Consider the following 22,112-nt stretch of genomic DNA (forward strand, 5'->3'; position numbering starts at 1 on the left):
ATCCTTCAGTTCATCTCGGACTCCATGGTGGTATTTCGTGGTCAAAGCTTCCCCATTTCAGCCTCTCTTGGGCCAAAGTCCAAAATTCAATTGCGTTGTCGGTTGCTGACTACGATCAATGAATAATTATGAAACATACAAGTATCTGGGATATCAACAAGCAAAGATAATGATCATAGTGTGATAAAGAGAAAACTTGTGACAGAATTTACTGTAAAGCTTAAAATCATCTGCCGAACAGAACGCAATGGTAAAATATAACAAAGGCAATAAACACTTTCGCTGCCCCCATATTAACATATTCCTTTGGCATAATATCATGGTCTGAAAACAATCTGGAAAATATACAAATTTTTAGAAAACTCTATGTATACACAAATGCACTTAGATTAACACCACCTAGGACAGAGGGAGGAAGAGGAGTAACAGACGTATTAAATTTACACGTCAGTCAAATAAGACTTCTAAGGATATATTTTCGTCAACAAAAACTTGATCCTGCACACCAAGGAATCATTTGCAATTCTGATAAGAAGTACACACCACTAAACTTAAATGTAAACACAACCCAGAAAAATGAAGAAATTATCACTATAGAAGAAAAATAAAATAACCAATTGGAAGTGCAAGACCATGGAAATCCATGGAAGACAGCCCCACAATCTGAACAAGCTACGTTGAGTATCTCGCTCAGAATTGAAGACCTCTTCCCAGAAATAGTTCCTTGTGGCAACACAGGACCAAGTGTTTAAAAAATATATCAAAAATACATAATAATAGAAGACAAACAAATTCAAGAGAATAAATGCAGAAAATGCCAAGAGAAACCAGAAACTATCCAACATATTAAAGAATCCTGTAGCTGTTTAACTCAGTGTGATTACTTATACAGGCACATTCAAGTGGCAAACAACATTCATGAAAATCTTGCTTTAAAATATAATCCCGTAAAAGACCCTGTGCACTATTATAAAGCCTGATCTCGTTTTAGTGTCAGAGTCTTACAAATTAAATTATGACTGATCCATTATTACAGATTGGGCAATCTATAACAACTATCTCATTATTATATTACAGGATAAACAAGCAAGAACATCTTACTTAATAGATACAACCATTCCAAACACACAACTTATTTAATAATAATAATAATCAATAAGTGAAAAATACCAGAAATGTGATGAAGAGGAAATTGAAATACGATAGAACATGAATATGGTATACATTGTTTCAATAGTAAGATCTGCAACTGGTATCATCCTGAAGTCACCACACAATAGCATTAAGCAATTAAGGATACACAGCCATATTTATGTAAATCTCCAGAAAACCATAATACTAAACACCACTATGATATTCCAAAAGTTCCAAGCAATTGAGAAGTGAATGTGCTTGGCTGTACCTGTATCTCAGATTTTACCTGATTGAGCTGAAAAAAAAATAGAAATATAATAACAACAATAATAATAATAATAATAAATAAATAAATAAATAAATAAATAAATACAACTGAGAAGATGAGTTGAGAGTGAGTCCATGGAATCAATTCAGTGTTGAGGTGAATGAAGTTATCCACGCTGATTTATGGGCCTGATGTTTGAAAGGTAATATCTGTGCCTGAACCTAGTGGTGTGCGACCTAAGGCTTCCGTATCTTCATCTCATTGGCAATGGCGAGAAGAGAGAATGGACTGGATGGTGGACGTCCTTAAAGATGGATTCCGTTTTCCTGTGGTTCCCCCTCTGTAGATGTGCTCAATAGTTGGGGGGGCTTTGCCCGTGATGGACTGGGCTGCATCCATCACTTGTTGTAGGCTTTTCCATTCTCAGCTTTTGATGATTCCATACTAAGCTGTGATACATCCAGCCAGGATATCCTCCACTGTGGATCTATAGATGCTTCTCAAAGTTTTAGATGCCATTCTGAATCTCAGAAAGTAGAGGAGCTGTTGACCTTCTTTGTAATGGCACTCATGTGCTGGTACTATTACACATCCTCTGATATGATTATGCCTGGGGAGTTAAACGTGCTGATCCTCTCCACCTTCGATTCTCTAATGAGGACTGATTTGTGGACCGCTGCCTTCTTTCTCCTGTAGTCAATAATCAGTTCCATCAATGAAGTAATTTCAATGGCACAGGGTAATTATTGAAGAGGATGAAGAATATGCACAACAGTACCATAAGAGATGCTCCCCTTGAGACAGAGATATACTATTAACAAAAGAAGGTGGTGGTGTGGAAGTGTTTGAAGCAAGACTGATAGTCTGAAGCTGAAGGTGAACCTCTGCTCACCTCTATGAAAATAACATTTAATTTGAAATAAATCCACAAGAATGACAAAGCACTGAAGCTGCATCAAAGCTTCAGTCATGTTCTCTCAGTCGAAGATTGTGATAAGAGTCCTTGATGAGGATGGCTTGGATCCAAATGCTGGAGTATCTGAGGCAAGGACTGAGACATGGTATCAAACTGGATCAAGAGCTGAGCACAAAACAAACCCTAGGTGAAATCACAAGTAAGGTTTACGATTGAGAAGCAAAACACAGTTCAGGTGTTCCTTAAATACTCAATTCTTGAACCATGCTGACCAATTAGTGCGACAGTCCTGAAACTTTAAAGGGGCCACATCATCTATCTGTACTCCAGAGAGTTAGAGTATCTAAATCCTGAAAACTGGCTTGGCTGGGGGCCTCTCGTAACAGGAACCCTCCTCTATGGCCGACTCCTGATGGCCCTGGCTGTTGGGAGAGGCAGTAACGGTAATTGTGGATGACAGCTGGATCCAAGGTGCCTCTTTCGGGCACCCAGCACCTCTTGTCAGTTCGGAATCTTTCCCAGTCCATGAGGTAATTGCCGAACCCTTTAAACAGTCTGTAAGTCCAAAAGACTTTACACCGTGAAGACCTGTTCCCCTCGATAAACCCGGGTGGCAGTGGGGCTGATGATGGTGGTGCTAAGGAACTGGTGAAGACAGGTTTGAATTTAGAAATGTGGGAGGTGGGATTGATCTTTAAGGTCTTGGGGAGCTGCACGGTCTGAGCCTCAGGATTTCAAACGGTCCAATGAACTTGAACGCCAACATTCTAGATTCCACTTGGAGAGGCAAATCATGAGTGGACAGCCAGACGTATTGCCCAGGTTGTAAAGCAAGACCCTGCCTTCTCTTTCTGTTTGACTTGGTCTCAGCTTTCTGGGTAGAGTCCAGCGAACTCTCTCTTGTCCTAATCTATTTTTGCTTCAGCTGCAGTGACCCCAATCTTGGCCTCTTACTTTGGAAAGAGAGGCAAAGGATAAACAAACAGTCACTTGAGCAGTGACATCCCGTAAGCCAAATGCTGTAAGGTGTTGCGGACGACCTCTGCCCACATCAAATGGTCAGACCACTCATCCGATCTTTCTGAGGCTGAGTATCTTAAGGTAGGTTCTAAATCCTGGTTGGTCCACTCCATCTGGCCATTGGACTGTGGGTGAAACCAAGAGGGAAGGCTTGTTGTTGCCCCTGTCATTTTACAGAACATCCTTCAGAACTGTGATGTGAATTGTGGACCATCTCTGAGGCAAAGTCCACCAGGAAGCCATGGACCCTGCAGACCTGATTCAGGACAATTTCAACTGTCAGATGGTAGTTTCTCCAAAGCAATGAACATGCAGGCTTTCAAAAAATGATTGACAAGTACCATGATGACCAACTTACCCTTGGATGGCGGGAGACCTCTGACAATGTCCATGGAGATGTGTGCCAAGGACTTCTTGGAACAGGTAAAGAGTGGAGGAGCCCTTGAGGTCAGGTACAGGTTTCCTTGTTCTGGGCGCACATCTCGCATGCCTCCACATACTGCCAAACCTCTTTCATCATTCTGGGCCACCAATACCTCCTCTTGATAGACTCAAGGGTCCTGGTGAGCCGTCATTCTTGAGGAATGTCCCCACTGGAGTACCTGGGACTAGACGGAACTTGGGACAAACATCTGACTGGGAGGACCGTTCTTAACAATCTCCCCTTGTGCTTGGACCCAGCAAATGAGGTTATTGATTCCCCAGTGAATTGGCATTACCACCTTGGCTTGGGGCAAAATGATGATGGGCTGCTCTTCTCATTCTGGTTCATCAAACTGAAAGGACAAGGCATCTGGCTTCAGGTTCTTTCACCCCGGTCGATAGGTCAGGATGAAATTGAAACAGTTAAAGAACAAAGACCACTTGGCCTGTCTGGAATTCAGCCTCTTGGCCTTCAGAATAGAAGCCAGGTTCTTGTAGTCCATCCATACAATAAAAGGATTCTTGGCCCCCTCTGGCCAGTGCCACCTTTCCTCCAAAGCTAACTTAATTGCAAGAAGCTCCCAATTCCAGATGTCATAGTTCACCTCTGATGTGAATAGCCACCTGGAAAATAACTCACACAGGTGAAGTTTATTGCCTGAAGGTGATTGTTGAGACAACACTGCACCTACTCTGACGTCCGAGGATTTCTAAGTTAATGCCATCAGCGGAGCTGCCACTGCCCTGAAGTTCCTAATGAACTTCCGCTAGAAGTTAGCAAACCCCAGGAATCACTGGACTTGTTTAATACTGGATGATGGTGGCCAGTCTCTGACAGCCTGTTCCTTGGTCAGGCCCATCTTGAGATTGTCATTCGAGATGATGAAACCCCAAAATGAAACAGTCGTCATGTGAAACTCTGACTTCTCCAACTTGATATAAAATCCATGGTCTAGAACCTCTTTAAAATGTCCCTGACATGAGCCACATGCTCCTCTATGGACTTTGAGCAGATTAGGATATCATCCAGGTAGACAACAGTATACTTATGGAGAGTATCCAGAACACGTCGCCTATAAAGGCCTGGAAAATGGCTGGAGCATTCACAAGGCTGAAGGGCATAACTAGGTAGTCGCAGCGCCCAGTCAGTGGATTGAATGTTGTCTTCCACTCATCATCTTCCCTAATATGGACCAGACTGTAGGCTTTCCAGAGGTCCAATTTTGTGAATACCCTGGCCTCTCGGAGCATCTTGAAAACCGTGTTCGTAAGAGGAAGTGGGTAACGATTCTTGGTCGTTATGTGGTTTAATCCCATGTAATTAATGTGCAGCCACAGGTTCCCATCTTTCTTTTGTACAAAGAAGAAACCTGCACAGGCAAATGAGGAGGAAGGCTGAATGAAGCCCATGGCTAGAGCTTTCTTTATATACTCTTCCATGGCCCTTCTGACTGGGCCAAGAGCACGTTCAACATCCCCGTGGAGGACAAGTACTGGGCAGCAGGTCTATGGCACAGTCGTATTGTCAGTACAATAGAAGAATTAAGGCCTTTTCCTTGGTGAAGACCTCCTCTAAGTCCTTGTAAACAGAAGGAATTTTGACCAGTTTGGGTGTTGCTACCTCCTCTGGACCTTCCTTCGAGGATAATGCCTGAGACTTCCTTGATGACAGGGGTGATTGGATGGGCTTTAGAGTCTCCACCTGAGTTCACGAAGTTCACCTGCGGAAACAGTGGCCAAATCAAAGTCTGACTCCCCGTTTGCATCCACAGGCAATGGCAGTGAGTCATTACAGAGTGTTCTTGCATCCCCGGAATAGGCTTCAACGATCGGTGTAAAGGAATCTTTCCCTTCCTTGGGACCTTTCAGTTTAGCGGCAAGTCTCCCAGTCTGCTCGGCACTTCCTTGATCCATTCCTAACCTAGAAATTCCCTCGCTAGTTCCTGTGGAATTCTGACTAGATTGTTTTGACTCACACTGTCTCGTTGGCTGGAACAGGCTTGTCCGCTCTTGGAGACTGGAAGAGGTTCCCAGAGGTTTCAGATTCCTTTCCATTGAAGCCTGCCCCCTTATAGAACATTGATCACTAGAGATTCTGGTGTCAGAACACCAAGCTGTAAACAAACCCTCTTACAATGACTGGACCAAGCAATGATTGTCCCGTCTCTCCAGTCCACAGATGGGACAGCCAAGAGTACTCGAGGATCAAGGGTATGAGTAGAGAGTCAAAGCTGCAACTTTGGACACTCAGCCCTCAGGTGACCTGCTTCCCCGGAGTAAAAACATCAACCTTGACTCTGAAGCCAGGCCCACTCATTGGTGGAGAGTCTATTGCAACCGATCTGCATGGGTTTGACTGGATCTTGAGCAGGTGATGGGCTGGTCACAGCCTGAGGTTGGGAGTGGAACTGCGATGCATAGGGACTGGGCTCGGACTGGTTCTCTTTAACCTCCTGAAATAATTCCACTTTCGCTTTGCCAGATGATTATCGAGATGAATGGATTGATCGATCAGAACCTCTAAGTCCTGGGCTCATTCTCCCAAGGTGAGGGCATCCTTCAGTTCATCTCAGAGTCCATGGTATTGCATGGTCAAGGCATCCCGATTTCAGCCTCTCTTGGGCCAAGGTCCAAAATTGAATTCTGTTGTCAGCTGCTGACTATGATCAATGAATGTTTATGAAACATACAAGTATCTGGGATATCAACAAGCAAAAATAATGATCATAGTGTGATAAAGAGAAAACTTGTGAAAAAATTTACTGTAAAGCCTAAAATAATCTGCTGAACAGAACATAATGGTAAAATATAACAAAGGCAATAAATGCTTTTGCTACTCCCATATTAACATATTCCTTTGGCATAATATCATGGTCTGAAACCAATCTGGAAAATATACAAATTTTAGAAAACACTATGTATACTCAAATACACTTAGATTAACACCACCTCCTTCGGTGATAGGGCTGATTCAAAGGGATTCAGAGTCCTCTCTCTGAACTCACAAAGTTCATCTGTGGAAACACTGGCCAAAACAGAGTCTGACTACCCATCTGTATCCACAGGCAAAGGAAAGGAGGTTTTACAGAGTGTTCTTGCATCCCTGAAATAGGCTTCAAAGATCAGCATAAAGGTGTCTTTCCCTTCCTTGTATCCTGGTGGCTGGTCCCCTTCAGTTTATCTGCAAGTCTCCCAGACTGCACAGGCATCTCTTTGGTCTTCTCTTGACCTATAAATTCTCCCTCTCTATTCCTGTGGGATTCTAACTAAACTGTGTCAGGACTCGCACTGTCCCATAGGCTGGAACCAGCTTGTCTGCTCTTGGTCCCCAGAGGTTTCAGATTTCCTTGCATTGGAGCCTGCTGCCTTACAGCCTGTCACCAGAGAGTCTTTCTTCAACCTCCTGAAGTGGTCCCTCTTTCACTCTGTCAGACAAACATTGAGGCAAATGGATTGATCGATCAGAACTTCTAAGTTCTCAGCTGGACCTCCCAAGGCAAGGGTATCTTTCACTTCATCTCGGAGTCCGTGGCTGTGTTGTGTGGTCAAGGCCTCCCCGTTCTATCCACTCTCTTGGCCCAAGATCCGAGATTCAATTACGTAGTCAGCGGCTGCCCTTCCACCCTGTCGAATCTTCATCAGGTGAGCTGAGGCTGGCTGGCTCCAGCAGAGTGATAGAATACCTTCCTCATGGCAGCCATGAATTCCTCCGAATCCGAGCAAACCTCCGACCTGCATTCCCAATGCTTGGTACTCTGGCCTGAGTTCTTCCAGTCAGAAGAAAGATAATGAAGGCCACCTTTCCGTGCTCCTAAGGGAACTGGGCCAGCTGGAGGTCAAGTACAAACGAGAAATGGATGAAGAATCCATAGCAGGAAACTGGGTCACAGTCGAATCTCTCCAGGCTTGGAAGATGTACTGGCCCTGCAGAATGACCTACAACCTCAGATGAGCGACTTTGGCTTCCCTGCTGCAATAGTTGGCACACGGTGACCTGGAGGCCATGTATCTCCATACTCTGTCTTGAAATTTTCTCACTGTGGCTGGCCACAGCTGGTGAACGGCTCTGATTCCCCACTGGGTCCATGTTGGCGCAATCGTACTGTGACGAGAGCGCTTGACAAGGATAGCTTGGACCCAGATGCTGGAGCTTCCGAAGCAAGGATTGAGACACGGTATCAAACTGGATCAAGAACTGAGCACAAAACAAACGCTAAGCGAAATTACTAGTAAGGCTTACCATTGAGCACCGAGCCCCAGTTCAGGTGTTCCTTAAATACTCAATTCTTGAACCATGGTTACCAAATAGCAGGACAGCCCCGCACCCTTAAAGGGGCCGTATTCTGGGGAGTTTAAGCGTCTAAATCACGGAAGCTGGCATGGTTGTGGGGGTCTCGTATCAGAATATACAAGATGAACTTATTTTGCCTAGTAAATCATATCATGGCAGAACTTCAATTAAGCAGTACTTAATAAAATGAAATTTTAACTGAAAAATACAAAGAAGATCAGACTTCAGAAAGTCAGTTTAATTTCCCAAGCAATCTTCAAACTGAAAGCTATACTTTGCTTTATGTCTTACGGGAGCACTACAATTATTTTATGTGCACCTTTATAGAAGTACCATTTTTTAAAATTTTTAAATCCTGGAAGGAGTCGAGATGGAGAGGATGTTTCCATCAGTGGGAGAATTTAGAATCTGAGGGCACAGGCTCACAATAAAGAGACAAAACTTTAGAATGGAAAGAAAAAGGTATTTCTTTAGCCAAAGGGCAGTGAGTCAGTGGAATTTGTTGTCATAGGGGCTGCGAAGGGCAAGTCATTGGGTGTGTTTAAGGCAGAGACCGATAGGTAAGGGGGTTAAGAGTTACATGGGAGAAGGCAGTTGAGCAGGATTTAAAAAATTGTCAATTATAGCAAATTATCATGAAGATATCCTTAATGTTTGTAAAGGTCTGCCTGCCAAGTTAGTTGTGACGAGATTAACAGAGTAGTTAGAGATTAAATTAGGAGTCACAGTGGACTTTCAGCTGAACGTCAATGGTCTGAACGACTTTACCTCTTCCTAACTTCTGGTTTGCAATCCTTAGCATATGTTGGAGATAAATATTAATTAAAAGCAGAGGGCCACATTCCCAATGTTGTTCCTTTTTTCACCTCTCCAATTATTAAGTGTTATAACATTCATAATATCAATGATATTTGGAGTATTTCCTTGCAAACTAGAAAAATTACAAGTCAAAAACTAATATTGATATTTTTTAAGGATAGGAAAATCAACAAATGCAGAAAATACTCAGCAAATCTTTCTACAGGCACTGCCTGGCCGTCTGAGTACTTCCAGAAATTTCTCTTTTTATTTCAGATTGCCGGCACCTGTAGTGTTGTTTTTCATTTGATGTTTTTATAAAGTATAAAGTATATATAATGGACAGATTCTCAACAGGTTTGTATTCTAAACACAAAACATTCTGCAGATACTGGAAATTCAGAGCAGCAAACAAACAATTCTGGAGGAACTCAGCAGGTCAGGCAGCATCAATGGAAATGAATAGTTAGTTGATGTTTCAGGCCAAGACCCTTCCTCAGGACTGGAAAGGAAGAGGCAAGGTGCCAGAATAAAAATGCTGAGGGGAGGAGAGGGAGGATTGCTAGAAGGTGATAATTGAAGACAGGTGGGTTGGAAAGGTAAAGAGAAAGAAATCTGATAGGAGTGAAGAGTGGAGTATAGGAGAAAGGGAAGAGGGAAGCTGAAAAAGAGTTGTAAAGAGGTATGTGGCCAGAGTGGGGAATAGAAGAAGAGGGAAGGAGAATGAAAACAAAATACCGGAAGGAAAAATCGATGTACGTGCCGTCAGGTTTGAGACTACCCGGACAGAGTATGAGGCATTGCTCTTCCAACTTGATAATGAACTCATCATGGTACAAGAGGATGCCATGGACTGACATGTCAGAATGGGAATGGGAAAAGGAATTACAATAGATGGTCACCAAGAAATTCAGCTTTTGGCAGATGGAGTGGAGGTGCTCGACAAAGCAGTCCCCCAATTTATGAAGGGTCCGATCAATGTAGAGGAGGCCACATCGGAAGCACAATCGATAACCCTAGGAGATTTGCAGGTAAAGTGTTGCCTCACCTGGAAGGATTGTTTGGGGCACTGAATGGAGGTGAGGGAGGAGGCGTATGGGCAGGTGATGTACTTCGGCTGCTTGCAGGGATAAATGCCTGGAGGGAGATTAGTGGGGAGGAATGAAAAGATAGGAATCATGGAGCAAGAAATCCCTGAAGAAAGTGGCGAGCTGGAAAGGTAGATGTAAAGATGTGTCTGGTGGTACGATGGGATGGTGGAGATGGTGGAAGTTGAGGAGAATGCTGTGCTAGATGTGGAGGTTCATGAGGTGGTAGGTCAGGATAAAAGAAACTTAATTCCTGTTAAGTTGGCAGGAAGACAGAGTGAGTTCAGATGGGAGAGAAGATGGGGCGAGCGTAAATTGCATCCTGTTAAATTTATGTCAATTAATTAATACTTTCAACTGAATCCTTCCATGCCTCATCCCTTCTTATTTCTTTGCTCTACAACAGTGTAATATCTCAGATTCAGATTTATTTATCAGAAGTACATGGAAGCATACAGTGAAACGCATCATTTTCATTAACAATCAAAATACTTAAGGAAGTGCTGGGGGCAGCCAGCAAGTGTTGCCGCATGTTCCAGCACTAACATAGTATGCCCACAATGCTCAGCAGAATGCAACAAAATAGAACACATAAGCAACAAACAACAACAGCAAAACAAGCCCCATTCCTCCTTCCCACTCTCCCACAACATGGATGTTTCTCAAATTCCAGGGCAGACCTCCATGTTCCAGTCTCCAAGTTTCAAGCTTCAAATTCTGGACTTCTGATCATGCTTCAGGGTTCAAACTTCAGTATCAACCCTTGGACAAGCCGATGACATGATACCAAACTCCAGGCTCAAATTCTGGGCTTGCTGATGGACAATCCCTCATGCCTCCTCATGCCTGCTCCTCAGAGCGAAATCTGAACCCAGCACCTCATCCCATGGATGTCCTTCATCACCCATCCACAATGCTACCCTTTCAGCATAGAGAGGATGCATTGACTCCAGATGTTCTTTGTCACCGTTCATGTTACTCGACTTTGAGCAGAAGTCTGACTACCAACTCTCCTACAGCCTTGTGTCAACCCTGATCTGATCCCTAACTCCCCTCTCTGTTCCCAAAAGCATCCCAACCGGCTTAAAAAATAGCTGTGTCTAATCGACCATCTCAATTGTGTCCACAGCTCAGAGCCACCTGGACCAAAAGTACCTCTGCTCACCCATCTCTGGCTTCATATGCACCATCAATTTGAAGTGCTTCATGGATGTGGCTTCAGCTCCTGAGCTCAGGAAGCTCAGGAATTCCTCTGGTAAGGCCCTCCACCTGTCGCCTCTTTTTCCTCCAAAATTCACCACTCAAACCCTACAGCTTTGTCCATTTCTTTGGTTATCTGGCTTAGTGTCACTTTATGTTTGATAACAGAAAAATGGGACCTAGAAGACCTAAAGAACTGTGTCAGGAAGTTGTGTACTCCATAGTTCTATCACCATGCCAAAAGATTATATTGGTGAGACTAGAAGGTCATTGAAGACCAGGATAGCAGAAAATTAAAATGCCTTAAAAAAAATCTTGAGAACAGAATGAAGTGGGATTGCTGAACACTGCCTATCATGCTCATGTAGACCAAGTTTGAATGAGGCCAACACTTTGGCAAGGAAGAGAATGCCTTCAAAAGAAAGATTAGGGCATCACCAGTCTTCTTCTTCTTCTCTTTCTTCTTCTTCTTCTTTTAATGGCGGTTGGTAGTCCAACTTAAAGGTGCATTACCACAACCAACTGGAGTGTGGTGTAGGAGGTTGGGAAATGAAACCCCCTACTAGTTCTTTATCAAATGAAAACTAAATTACCCCAGAAAGCCCTACAAATTTTACATAATTTACAATATTGTGAATTAAATCAAAGTCACTTCCTTAACTTAGTAAGGTTTTTAAGTGAAAACTGTCAACCTGCAAAGCTAGTGGTGCAGCCTGCATTTGCTTTCTTTCACATTATAAAATAATATGTTCAACTGTTTACTAATGATGACAAAACTTACAAATCCCAGAGTGTTGTTTTCCAACAAGATCTAAGGAATAATTAAGCATAGTATATCCAATTCTAAGTCGAGTCAATATAAGTCATTCCCTTTTTGTCTTCACCCTTTCTCTCATCAAGCCAGCAGTTTTATATATTCTGCAAAGATGTTTCTCCTTGTGCCCATTATCCCATAAGATGCCATAACCCCCTAAATCTTAGCCCCACCAACCCCTTAGCTTCTGCTTTGCAAGGTTTATATCCACAGATGAACTTTTAACAGTTTTTTGACCAACAAATCAACCCGCTCGTTCCCTTCAACACCTCTATGTGCAGGGACCCATACGAGGACATGTAGACTAATACTTTGAATGTGAACTAAAGTTTGCAGAGCCTCCAGCAGTAAATCTGACCTACTGCTAGAAGAAATCTGTTTTAAGACTAGACAAAAGCGAAAAAAGAAACTAAATAAATTATAACTTTGCAAGGATAGATTTTCCTCCACCCACTGTAAGCCCAAAATGATGGCAACCAGTTCTGCAGTATACACTGACAAATGGTTAGTGAGACATTTCTTTATTGTTACCTATAATTCAGGTACAAAAACAGCCACACAGACATTCCCTATTAAATTATCTTTTGATCCATCAGTAAAAATGGTTAACATATCACAATAATTTTCCTTAACATACTGATGAACCAACAGATTTCCTTGGATTTCATTAAATCATGCAACCTAAAATCAATGAAGTCCATTGGAAAAAACAAACAGTAGGGTTACTGAAAAACCTACAGTGGAACAAATTACATAATTCGACAAACCTATATTCCTAGTGTGATGAGAACCCAGCCACCCAAAACTAAAAACACTTTTCTTGTGATGTTCCCAACAGCCTTCCAACACACTTTTAATAGGGTGATTATTCCTCTGCCCCCTCAAGTTAACCCAGTATGTTAACAACAACTTCATCCTCCACAACTGTAGAGGTAATTGTCCCATTTCATAAGCTGCAACAGGAGATGACCTTACTGCACCACAGCATAGCTTTAAAGCCTGTGCTTTTATCATATCCAAGCAATTTCAATTTGAAGATAACACTGATCCATAAGCCACACATCCTTTATCAAGTACTGATCTAATTAAACGAATATATATTCATGGTCAACAGAGACTTTTGTGTAGCACTCAAAAAATAACCGTATAGACTCCTAAGGATATTTAATGCCCTGTTACATTTGTCAATTATCTTACTGATATGGTGCTTCCATGTCAGCTTAGACACATGCTAAGAAATCTTACCACTGATACCTCTTCAAGAGTTTGACTATATAATTTCAAATTAAATGCATGCCTATTGATCCTCCTTGTTAAACATATAACTGGTGTTTTAGCTACTCTACTGAAAGCTTAAAACCCCATCTATTTGCCCACTGTTCAACCTTATTAAATGCTAAGTGCATCCTATGTACAGTTAAATTGTAAATTTCCCCTCTGATCCATAAAGTTCCATCATCTGCAAGATTGATTTACCCACTCCTGTACCAATTTCAGAGAAAATAACATTAATTATAATATTAAACAATAATGGACTACAAATACTGCTTTGTGTAGTCCCATTCTCTGTCTCATAGAAATCCAAATATACCTTTCCTACCCTTACCTGAATAGACCATTCAAATAAAAAACTTAGAAAAAATTATATAGCCTTCCTCTCACACCTAATTTCCATAATTTAATCAAAAGACCCTTGTCCATTACATATCATAACCCTTTTCTCTGTACTGCTTTTACATCTTCTTTATTTACCTATGCTTTCCTAATGTCATCTTCCAAACACAAAACTAACTCCAATGTCATTCTACCCTTCCAAAATCCACTCCGATAAAATGCTATATCACCTCTTTTTTCCAAAATATAATTCAACCGCTCAATTACCATATGTTCCATAAGTTTACACAAATGGACGTTAATGATATTGGCCTATAACTAGAAGGATCTGAGGGGGTTTTCCAGGTTTTAGAATAGACACTACTTCTGCCATTTTCCATGAGCAGGGAAGGTGGCCTAAATTCCAAATATGATTCAAAAATTTTAATATTATCTTAAGAGAGTTGTTGGCCATATATTTCAACATACAATAACATCTATCATCCTTTCCTGGAGCCATCTGACCTGTACAATTAATAGCTTTCTTAAATTCACAAAAAGAAAACTCCACATCACTAATACTATCACTGCTACAGCTGGCTTCCAGCACATCAGGGTGTTCACTTAGAGACTTGTCCCTACATTGTTTAGCCTCTTCACTTAAATTATCTTGATTATGAATTGCAGTAAATGACCAAAAATCCTCATCACTTTAGGCCATTTCTTAGCTTTGGTTTTTCAAAATTGTCAATCATTAGCACATTGTTATACCCTGTGGTTTTGGTTATACTTTCCTGCACTCTCTCCAGAGTTTTGATATGCCTTTTACCAAGCAAACGGACTGCATCCTGTAATCCAGCTCTAACCTAACCACAGATTGATACAAGTTTAGCAGGATATCTCTGCTGTATATGTTGTATTCTTCTAGAAATAAGTGCTAACTCTTGGTTTTGGTTATAGTTTTGATCATTAGCAGCGTAATTTTTTTGTGATTAATAAATTTGTGCTTAGTCATAGTCATAGTCATGGTCATGGTCATACTTTATTGATCCCAAGGGAAATTGGTTTTCGTTACAGTTGCACCATAAATAATTAAATAGTAATATGTAAATTATGGCAGGAAATAAGTCCAGGACCAGCCTATTGGCTCAGAGTGTCTGACCCTCCAAGGGAGGAGTTGTAAAGTTTGACGGCCACAGGCAGGAATGACTTCCTATGACGCTCTGTGTTGCATCTCAGTGGAATGCTTACTAATTGTTTTACTTCTTGAAGCCATTTTTATTCTTATTTTCCAAGCCCTTTTATTATCAAGTTGCCATTCAACACAATCAACCACTTTGAACTTCATTTACAATTATGTGGCCCTACAGTAAGGCCATTAAGACTAAACTCTGTGGCTAGAATACCTTTTGGTGGCTGTGTGACTCCTGATACACTGTGGCATTGTCACGGTTACAAGTGAAAGGCAGCAATTACTGCACATTCAAAACTTAAGAATTTCAAATGCCAGCAAAGCAGTGCAGGGCAAGTACATAATGTGGTGCACAACTTCTCTGAGTCTTGCTTTTGCAGATTAGAAACTCATGAGAAGTGGAAAGAGGCTTCCGTGTTTGTATTGTCAAAAGAGCATCAGAATTGACTAAATAAAAATCACAGTAACTGTGGTGGACCAAGTTAAGAACAGGAGAAAATAATGAAAAATTATATTAAGGCAGGACAGGAAGGTGATTGGCAAGTGGGTTTGCAGTTTTATTTTCTCTTTACTTTAAAACTCTTTACTCTAAACTCTATTATAACGCAAATGGTGTAATTAAAATTAGCATCTTCAACCTTAACTTTATTCTAAATGCTTATTAGAAACTATAAACAGGCATTTGGAAAAGATAATGACTACCAATATAAACTTAGTAATAATAATCACAGCAGTCAGTTGATGTATTGTGGCTGTCGCAGATGAGAGCTGGTGGAGACCTCTGCATTCAGATTAAGTATCTCAGCCCAGTTGTTTAAAGTTGAGCAGGTGCCTGCGTTTCAGCCACAGTGCTGCATAAAGAAAGGAGAGTTTAACCTGTTTACTTTCAATTTGGTGGTAGCTACATTCTTTGGAGTAAGCACTGTAGGTTTGCAGGAGGTCACGACCACAAATGAGGTAAGTACAGGAAGGAACCATAGGACTTGCACCTATTGAATGGGTATGAGCTTCTTGTGACCTGTATGGGTGAGAGCAGCAAATGGAGAGTGGTAGATTAAACAGACCATGACGCTACAGAGGAAACAATTCCAGCTTGGGGTGTGATAAGGAATGGAATAGAGATGAGGGCAATGGTTAAGAGAATAGAAAATATTTTGCATAGCTATGAATATAGGTCTAAAAAGCTATTTTGACAGGGTTAAGAACATATCCTCTGAGACATGTATTACTGTCTGAACCATGAACCTGGCACAAACTGGCACTGGGCTAACAATATCAGAATGCTGGGTTCCAAGACTGATGTGAAGAAATAGTTTTCAATTTGTGGTGCACTGGAAAAAGTAGTGGGGAAAGCAGGAACTATTGCATTGGGGATGATTGTGGTGCCATGGTGGCGTAACGGTTTGTGTGACGTTATTACAGCCCGGGGCATTCCAGAGCGCAGGGTTCAGCTCTGGAGCCGTTCTGTAAGGAATCTCTGGACGTCCTCCCCATGGAATGAGTGGGTTTTCTCCAGGTACTCCAGTTTCCTCCCACAGTCCAAAAAATTATAGTTTAGGTTAATTGGTCATCGTAAATTGTCCCGTGATTAGGTATAGTGTTAGTTAGGTTTGTTGGAGGTTGCTGGGGCAGCGTGGCTCAAAGAGCTGGAAAAGCTGACTCCATGCTGTATCATTAAAATCAATCAATCAATCAATTAAATATATAAATATACTGTCTTGTAACCTTTATACTGGTGAACTGATTAGCTAGGACTGTAGAGAAAGCTTGGAGCCAAATGGCATTTGGTGGAGGATAGGAGTGGCGGCAGGGTAAAGGGGGGGTCAAAATGCTGGTGAAGAAGAATTTGGAAAGTTGAAGAAAATGATTTCCAGGTTTCAAAATGTATAATGATAACCCAGTATAACGAGTGATAGAACATACTGTACAAACAGAACATCGCCTGCAACTGGAAACAGCATTAAGTGGCAAAATAACACAATTAAAGACTTTATTTGAATGCAGACCGTGTTCATAGTAACACATTGTTAGTGCAAATAGAAAAGAACGGGCATACTATAACATAGCGATCACAGAGGTATAGTTACCAAGTGACCAAGGCTGAACGTTAAATGATCAAACAACACACATGAAAATTGCTGGTGAACGCAGCATTTCCTCATGTTTGTGTTATTAAATGGTCAAAGTTGCTTTCCATTAAGGAAAAGAGCGGAGTCAATGTCTCGGGGCAGCATGCAGGATCAACCCCGTGCCCAGACTTTTCAATCCATCTGGTCCAGCGTTTAAAGCATCCAACCATCAGGTCGTTCCCTGTTCTAGGGCCTGTGACCTGTTGCACCGGTGCACTCTGGGACGGGATCCCACCACTGTGTTTCGACCCATACCCAACATTTCCAAATTGGCCTGCCGCTTCAACCTCCAATAAAAATTATTGGTTTTGATAAACAAAGAAGTGCAAAGCCAAAATATAATTGAAAGAAAAGACATACAAGGTCGAAAAAATTTGTGGAAATTATCAGAAAATTCAAAAGAGAAATGAGAAATATAATATAGAGGGGATAATAGATAATGAAAATAACAACAGGCATTTTCCATGCGAGTATTATGAAAGTGTAAATGAATTCCTCTCCTGCCTCTCTTCATTCCATGATCCACTGTCCTGTCGTATTAGATTCTATCTTCTTCAGCCCTTTGTCACTTCCACCAAACACCTCCCAACTTCAGACATTATTCCTCCCTCAACTACCTATCAACCCCCCTCACTTGGAATCACTTCTCACTCATCTGCCTTTGTTACGTTCCTTCCCTCCACTGTTCTACCCCCTTCTTTCCTGTCCTAACAAAAGATGTCAGCCCAAAACTGTGATGTCCATTGCCCTTCATAGATGCTAACTGACCTGCTGACGTCCTCCAGTATTTTGTTTTTGTCCCAACTATATATACATATCACTAACATATGAACCCCCTTCACTGGGCTTTTGGTTCATTAGCCAGCTCTACTAACAGCTGTTGGACTCAACATTGAGAAGGCCACCATTATTAAAAAATTTACGTCCAGGGTCAGTGTGACTTGGGTCCAATCAAACAGGAAAGTTGGGATGATTCAATAAACAGAACTGTGATTTGAGTGATTACTGTGTAAGTACTGCCCATACACAATTATCTGTCGGCAAGAAATAAGAGATCATACACCGCATACAATCATATAGAAAGTTCATTTGCTAATTTCAGCTTCATCAACCAACTGCTAAAAGGAAAAGAAAAAGGAAAAAATATATAAAAGGTCCTATTACAATTAAACCAGTCTCAATGTGCACATCATTGGAGCATGTATTGTCCATAAGCTGGGAATGACCTTTACTCACGGCACTGAATTCTCATCACCAATCATTGGTGGAACTTTCCATCTTGGACTCCCTCAACTCACGAAGCATTCCTTGCAATTACATCTTCCTATCAGATTGAATCCTACGGCCACCTCTCCCCATCCTCTCTTCTCTGCATCTCCCCCCAAAAAGACGACAAACCCGCCAGTGTCTGTCATAAATCTCTCTCAGTCCACCTTTCTCTAGAACCTCCGCCCAATTCCACCACGCTGATAGGCTGACACAACATTCCTAAGCTGAACAACATGGCCCGTTATCCTTAGCCGAAATTCAAGCATGCTATCAGCAGGACACACTGCTTCTACAGAAAGCTACTCATGGAAATACCTTTCAGCATTGACAGTTAAAATCTTAATCGGGGCATTGCACATGTGTCATGAGTTTTGTTGTTTTATGGCAGCAGTAAAATTTACAATAAATAAATGGAGTAAAAGGTGAGTAATGAGGTGTGTTCACAGGTTCATGGACATTTTGGAATTCTGTTGGTGCTGAGGAAGAAGCTAGTTCTGATGAAGTGACTTGGCCCGAAACGGTGACTGTTTATTCTTTTCCATAGATGTTGCCTGGCCTGCTGAGTTCCTCTGGCATTTTGTGTGCGCTACTTGAAATGGTGAGTGTGAGTCTTTGGTGTCCTGTATGTTCTCCCCAATGGTAGTAATGCAAAGGGGTCATGTCCCAGATGCTGAAGGTTATTAATGATGGATGCTGCCTTCCTGAGGTACGACCTCTTGAAGATGTTCTTGATGGTGGAGACGGTTGTGTCCATGATGGAACTGATTGAATCTACAACCTTCTGAAGCCTTTTGTGATCCTGTGCATTGTAGGCCCATACGAGACTGTGATGCAAGCAATCGGTGATTGACTGAATTACCAGAGATGTATGTTTCCCCACTTTTTTGGTCTTTTAATGAATCCACTATCTATTCCAGTGCAGTATCTTCAATTCCCTTGCACCCATATTTAATTAAACAAGCTTGTTTTGCCAGTTTATCAAATCCTGTAGACATTGCTATTTGTTGCCCATTTATAGTCCCAGTGGTAATATCTTTGAAAATCTGTATTCGATTTTCTTTCACTTAACATGTTGACCCTAGCTTATAATTTTAATGTTCTGCTACTGTGCTTTAATTTTACCTACAATAAAAATGGAATCAGGGAAAGATGATCTGAGGAGGAAGGAAGAAAAAATCCAGGGAATTAAAAGCTAGTCATCTTGACATTAATTATCAGTGCAATGAAAACATGGGTCAGCATTTGTAGGCCTTAGGCTTACTAATCCTCTTAGCAATGTTATAAAACCTGTCTTTTGATTTGATGTTATTCATAACCTGCCTGGTTACCCACAGCTCAATTACTTTTTCTCGTGGACAGTTTATGTCTTCAGGTTAAATATATATTTATTGAGAGTATTGAAATGTTTCTTTAAATGTTTTAGTTACTCTTTAAAATCCTTTCATCTAATTTCCCATTCCATTTGAGCCAAATGGCATCCTATACAGTAATCTATGTAAATGACATTACCTATGGTGGAATAATTTGTACACCAAAAAAGAGAGTAATAGCTGATACATTACTAGATGCATCAATGAGTCCATACAAAATGTGGGTCAGAAAACATTAGCTGTGGCCACATTTAACTTTCCTGTTTCCTTTTCCTATCATGATTTCCTGGCCACTACGTTACCCTCCTTGTACCCATACAATCATTTATCCATTTTTGAATATTTAGTTCTTAACTTGTTCCCCATGCAACCACATCACCACAATACGCCCTTAGGGACAGAATGAGTTTTCATAGAAGTTAATGACAGACAAGGAATGAATATATATAGGTTATAGGCTGAGGCATTGAGTGTATACCCTCAGGAGCTCCTGGCATAGACTTCCTTGCCCATGTCTATTGGTACCAGGTGCACATCGAACATTTCTTTTGCTTTTTTGCCTCCTCCAAGACATACAATGCAGAACACCCTGGAGCCTACATTCTCTAGTATTGTCCCATAGTTCCTTGCTTTGCAACTCACTTACTTCCTGTAAACAACAGGAATTCTGCAGATGCTGGAAATTCAAGCAACACACATCAAAGTTGCTGGTGAACACAGCAGGCCAGGCAGCATCTATAGGAAGAGGTGCAGTCGACGTTTCAGGCCGCGACCCTTCGTCAGGACTAACTGAAGGAAGAGTGAGTAAGGGATTTGAAAGCTGGAGGGGGAGGGGGAGATGCAAAACCCAGATTATCAACTCCAACAAAATCCCCTTTGTGGAACTCAGTGCTTCCAATTAGCCTTGACTGGATGTGATCACAAGTGGGCAGCAAAAAGGTGGCCAGCCTTTGCAGTGTAATCCGAGTACGCAGATTAAATGTGCGTTGTGATCCTTGAGCCTATTTTTGGTGGTAATCTAATTTAGTCCTCCTGATGTAATCCGACAGATTAGACAAACTAACAAAATAAATGTTGATGTGTAAAACGATGTGTAAAAACTAATATCATAGTCAAATATCAATAGAAATAGAAACAGAAAACCTACAGCATAATACAGGTCCTTCGGCCTACAAAGCTGTGCCGAACATGTCCTTACCTTAGAAATTACCTAGGGTTACCCATAGCCCACTATTTTTCTAAGCTCCACGTACCTGTCCAGGAGTCTCTTGAAAGACACTATCGTATCCGCCCCCACCACAGTCGCCAGAAGCCCATTACACGCACTCACCACTCTGTGTAAAAAAACTTACCCCGACATCTCCTTTGTACCTCCTTCCAAGCACCTTAAAACTGTGCCCTCTCATGCTAGACATTTGAGCCCTGAGAAAAGGCCTCTGACTATCCACACAATCAATGCCTCTCATCCTCCGTCACTCCAAGGAGAAAAGGCTGTTTACTCAACCTATTCTCATAAGGCATGCCCCCATGCACCATATGCCTTTTTAACCACTGAGTCAACCTGCACAGCAGCTTTGAGTGTCCTATGGACTCGGGGCCCTAGATTCCTCTGATCCTCCACACTGCCAAGAGTCTTACCATTAATACTATATTCTGCCATTATATTTGACCTACCAAATGAACCACCTCACATTTATCTGGATTGAACGCCATCTGCCACTTCTCAGCCCACTTTTGCATCCTATCAATGTCCCACTGTAACCTCTGACAGCCCTCCACACTACCCACAACACCCCCAAACTTTGTATCATCAGCAAATTTACTAACCCATTCCTCCACTTCCTCATCTAGGTCACTTATAAAAACCATGAAGAGTAGGGTCCCAGAACAGATCCCTGAGGCACACCTCTGGTCACCGGCCTCCATGCAGAATATGACTCATCTACAACCATTCTTTGCCCTCTGTGGGCAAGACAATTATGGATCAACAAAGCAATGTCCCCTTGGATCCCATGCCTTCTTACTTTTTCAATAAATCTTGCATGAGGTAAGTTATCAAAAGCCTTGCTGAAATCCATATACACTACATCTACTGCTCGACCTCCAACGATGTGTCTAGTCACATGAAATTAAATCAGGCTTGTAAGGCATGACCTGTCTTTCACAAAGCTGTGCTGACTATTCCTAATTATATTATGCCTCTCCAAATGTTCATAAATTCTGCCTCTCAGGATCTTTTCCATCAAGGTACCAACCACTGAAGTAATACTCACTGGTCTATAATTTCCTGGGCTACCTCTACTCCTTTTCTTGAATAAGGGAACAACATCTGCAACCTTCCAATCCTACAGAACCTCTCCTATTCCCATTGATGATGCAAAGATCATCAATTTCCTCACTCGGTTCCCACAGTAGCCTGGGGTACATCTCGTCCAGTCCCGGAGAGTTATCCAACTTGATGCTTTCCAAAAGCTCCAGCACATCCTCTTTCTTAATATCTACATGCTCGAGCTTTTCAGTCCACTGAAAGTCATCCCTACAATCACCAAGATCCTTTTCCGTAGTGAATACTGAAGCAAAGTACTCATTAAGTACCTCTGCGATCTC

General features: G+C 41.7%; 1 long non-coding RNA gene across 3 annotated transcripts in view; it reads left to right on the forward strand.

Annotated features, from left to right (window-relative positions):
- Window positions 1-22,112, forward strand: part of LOC134337734 (uncharacterized) — a 103,715-nt gene that overhangs the window by 13,332 nt on the left and 68,271 nt on the right. For 2 of the 3 annotated variants that reach the window (XR_010016052.1, XR_010016054.1), the window contains exons 2-3: window positions 11,068-11,193; window positions 18,680-18,733. This is a non-coding gene — a long non-coding RNA (uncharacterized LOC134337734). Of the gene's footprint in view, window positions 1-11,067; window positions 11,194-18,581; window positions 18,734-22,112 lie in introns of all 3 variants that reach the window. The other variant, XR_010016053.1, reaches the window with a different exon arrangement.

This window comes from Mobula hypostoma, chromosome 25 (assembly GCF_963921235.1).
Source record: "Mobula hypostoma chromosome 25, sMobHyp1.1, whole genome shotgun sequence".
Classification (NCBI taxonomy): Eukaryota; Metazoa; Chordata; class Chondrichthyes; order Myliobatiformes; family Myliobatidae; genus Mobula; species Mobula hypostoma.